Raw genomic sequence first — 4,696 nt, 5'->3', positions numbered from 1 at the left:
CCTTTTTTGTCATAGTCTTCAGGGGATCCAGTGATCCTTTTTTTTAAAAAATTGAAAGTTTTTATTTTATTTTTTCTCAATTTTTAACATTCATTTTTTATAATTTTTGAATTCTAAATTCTCTCTTTCCCTTCCTCCCTCATTGAGAAGGCAAGCAAGTCGATACAGATTATACATGTGCAGTCATGCAAAATATATTTACGTGTTGGCCATATTGCAAAAGAGAACACAGACCAAAAAAAAAATCCCAAGAAAAATAAAGCAAGTAAAAATATTATGCTTTGATCTGCATTTAGACTCCATCAGTTCTTTCTCTGGGGGTGGATAGCATTTTTCATCATTAAGTCCTTCAAAACGATCTTGGATCATTGTATTGCTGAGAATAGCTAAGTCGTTCACAGCGGACAATATTGCTGTTACCGTGTACAGTGTTCTCCTGGTTCTGCTCATTTCACTTTAAATCAGTTTATGTAAGTCTTCCCTGGTTTTTCTGACAGCATCCTACTTATCATTTCTTATAGCACAATAGTATTCCATTACATTCATATACCATAACTTATTCAGCCATTCCCCAATTGATGGGCATCCCCTCAATTTCCAATTCTTTGCCACCACAAAAAGAGCTGCTAGAAATAGTTTTGTACATATAGGTCCTTTTCCTTTTCCTTTGATCTCTTTGAGATACAGATCTAGTAATGGTATTGCTGGGTCAAAGGGTATGCATAATTTTATAGCCCTTTAAGGCATAGTTCCCAATTGTTCTTCAGAATGGTTGGATCAGTTCACAACTTCATCAATAGTGCATTAGTGTCCCAATTCTCCCTTCCAACATTTGTCATTTTTCTTTTCTGTCATACTAGCCAATCTGATAGGTGTAAGGTAGTACCTCAGAGTTGTTTTAATTTGCATTTCTCTAATCAATAGTGATTTAGAGCATTTTTTTATATGACTGTAGATAGCTTTGATTGCTTTATATAAAAATGGCCTGTTCATATCCTTTGACCATTTATCTATTGGGGAATGACTTGTATTTTTATAGATTTGACTGATTTCTCTATATATTTGTGAAATGAAGCCTTTATCAGAGAAACTTGCTGTAAATCCCCCCTCCCCCCAGTTTACTGTTTCCCTTCTAATCTTGGCTGCATTGGTTTTAGTTGTATAAATCCTTTTTAATTTAAAGTAATGAAAATTATCTATTTTGCATCCTGTAACACTATTTCTTGTGTGGTCATAAATTCTTCATAGAGGCCAATTTTAGAGTCAGGGAGACACACCTATGTGACATACTAGTTGTGGTATGACCCTTGAAAAATCCTCTTACTGCCCCAGGTAACTTTCTAGGACAGTAAGTTACAGAGGAGCTAGTAATCTGCACCAGTGGAGGAAGTTTCCACACTGGAAATTGCCTTCAACAATAAAATCACAGATCCTATTCTAATTCCTTCAATTTCTTTTTGACACAAATAAAGTCAGATCTAAACAATGTCAGAGTGCTTGTGGGTTTTAGGGCTAAGGTACCTCTATGGCATCTTGAGTCAGAGTACTATGGACATCTGTTCGTCCTGCTGGGGGTGTCCCAGTCTCAGTACTGCCCTCCCAGACATCTGGGTCTGAAGCATCTGAGTGCTATAGACTTCCACCACATTGGAGCTTCCTCAGCAGCACCTTCTTTCCTTGTTTCATCTCTATATAGGGCAATGGAGGATTCAAATGTCCCTTGACTGTCTCTGGTTTGAACTAGGATGGTTTTATCTTGTTAGCCTGCATTGGTGTTGGATTTTCTGGCTGGCTTCCCTTCCTATTGTTCTTGGACTTTTTCTGGGCTGGATGAAGTAACTTTACTATGACTTCTCTTTAGATTTCTTGATCATGATTTCACTTGGTGCAATTTTTAGGTTTTTGCCAGAGTAGGTTTGTGAGAACTGGGCAGCCTGCCACCATTCAAGCAGCCATCTTTACTGGAAATTCTGTATTATTTCTTCAATACCTCGCTAGATCCATGGATGTGGGTATTACATCTATCGGTGTCAGTCACAGCCCACCCAAGACTTATTCTATAGAAACATTCGTGTTCTTTTGCAGAACCTCTACAGGGAATCCACCTAACATGTTGCAGGCCTTCCTCTAGGTTTTACACTTTATAGGTACCGGTGGAGACTTCCAAAGGTGATGCAATTGTTATCCCATGCTCTTCTTAGCTGCTATCCTGTGGTCCAGCTCCTTTTCTAATGATACATTTCATGGGTGACAGCCTTTATGCTATTTTTTGCACAGAATATTCTCCATGACACTGGCAAAAATATATCTTGCTGTCATACATCTCTCTTGAGGTTAATAATCAGGACATTGAACAGTTATGTCTGTGATTACTTTTCTGATTTTAACATCTGCATGAGACTCTATATTGGAGGAGTCCTTCAAGCTATGTTTTTCTCTACTGAGTCAAATATTGGTAGTGCTGTTTAGTGATCCATAAACACCACCATAGTAGGCTCTTGTATTCTCTCTACTTCTCAGTTTACAGTGTGGCTATACAGATGCAGTCAGGTGTAGAGAACCATTTGATAAAAACCTATGTGTTCTCAACTCACATTTTCATCATGGATACCCTTGCTTTTTGTGTAAACCATTCTCATAAATTTTTTATAATAACGAGAAAGTAGGAATATGGGTCAGTAATTGTAGGCATCATTCTGAACATCTGGTGGAGGCTGTTGCCTGTGTTTTTAGTGTCTTCTTTTTATCCTTATCCTTCTAATTTGATGTTGATTTTGACCTTTGCTCTATCCAATTAATGGACTTATTGCACAAGACAGTTCTAATATGTTTCTACATTCTAATATGCTTCCCAAATCAATAACTAATTTCATGTCTGTTACAATGAAGTCAGTTTAACTTTTTAAAAATTAATTATGTTTTAATGGACAGGAAATGACTTATGACTTTTGCGCCATCAGTAATGAATCAGTAGTCTGCATATAGTTAGAACAAAGATTAAAATCAAAGCAAAACTAGAACAAAGAATAAAATGAGAAAGAATTATGCTGTGCAAGTGAAAACTCCAACTTGAACTATTCAAACAGGTTATTCATGCCCAAAAATGGGAAATGGGTGGAGGAAAGGACTTTGGCACACCAATTATAACAATTTTTTCCTTTTGGTTTTCCATGTCCAAAACTGTATGTCTTTTTTGTACCTTGTGCCCATCACTTCTCTGTCAGGAGGTAGGTAGCATGCTTCATCAACAGGTTCTCATGGAAACAACATAGGTCATTGCATTGATCAGAATTCTTAAGTCTCTCAAAGTTACGTTGCTGTCGTTTAAAGTATTTTGCTGGTTCTGCTCATTTTACTCTGTGTCAATTCACATTACCCAGTTTTCTCTGAAATTGTCTCTTTCAAGATTTCTTATGGTGCAATAATATTCCATTACATTCATATACCACAATTTGTTCAGCTGTTACCTAATTGTCTGAGGCAATCTAAGGCACTCCCTTAGACTCTAGGTCTTTTTTATTCCTTTTCATTTTCTTTTTATATCCCCGTCAGAATCAGGAAGTTAATTTGGCTTGTGACTATTACCTCCCTTGTATTATTCTCCCTCTTAACCTCACTATCCCTATTTGTTTCCCGGTAGAGTTTAATGTATATCTACTTGAAACTGTATGTGAGAGTGTATTTAATCCTCCTTTGTCCATTTTAGATAAGAGTGAAAGTTCATCTGATGCCCTCTCTTACCAGGTTTGTTTACTCTTGTTATATTTCCCAATTATGAAAAACAGTAAGTTCTACCCCCTTCTTCCTCCTTTTACTTCTTTTTCCCTTCCTTGAACTGTTGGAACAGACCCCATCTACCCCCAGAATCTGTTTTTCTTGTTTAACTCCTTTAATAATACCATTTGAAGACATTATGGTTCTGAAGGGACCCTTGTTTCTCCTCCTCCAAGAATGTTAGCACTATATCATCATACAGCTCCTTCCAATTGCTCAAATGTATTTGCCTAGTCATGTGTTTGTCTTTAAAAGTCCCTATGCAGCTCTGGTCTTTTCATCAGAAATGCTTGAAACTCATCTATTCCATTAAAGATTCATTTTCCTCCCTGTAGGATTTTTCTCATCTTTGCAGGTTAAGTTGTTCTTGGTTGCAAACCTAAATCTTTTGCCTTTTAGAATATTTTATTCCAAAATCATCCTTTGTTTATTGTAGAAGCTGCCAGGTCTTATGTGACTGACTGTAGTTGCTTGGTACTTGAACTGTTTCTTTCTTGATGCTTGAAGTATTTTTTCTTTGAAGTGGAAGCTTAGATTTTGGCTATGCCATTGCTGGGACTTTTCTTTTTCATACTTCTTTCTGGAGATCATCAGTGGATTCTTCTTCTTCTTCTTCTTCTTCTTCTTCTTCTTCTTCTTCTTCTTCTTCTTCTTCTTCTTCTTCTTCTTCTTCTTCTTCATAAGGTTCAATGTTAGAAGTATCCTTGAGTCAATCTACTTACCACAGATAATTATTTCAGCCAAAATTATAATTCAGTTCTGAAAAGCACCCAATTCTAGGTAGAATTTCACTAAAATTTGGTAGAGAGCATTTTTTTATCTTTGCTGTTTTTTTATTGGCTTTTGTCCTATCGCAGTTCAAAATTCTGGAGTTCAAGCAATCCACCAGTCTCTTTCTCTCCCAGTAACAGGGACTACAGGC

This window comes from Trichosurus vulpecula, chromosome X, assembly GCF_011100635.1.
Source record: "Trichosurus vulpecula isolate mTriVul1 chromosome X, mTriVul1.pri, whole genome shotgun sequence".
In the NCBI taxonomy this organism is placed as follows: domain Eukaryota; kingdom Metazoa; phylum Chordata; class Mammalia; order Diprotodontia; family Phalangeridae; genus Trichosurus; species Trichosurus vulpecula.
The sequence above is the reverse complement of the archived record's forward strand: the minus strand, read 5'-3'. Positions refer to the sequence as shown.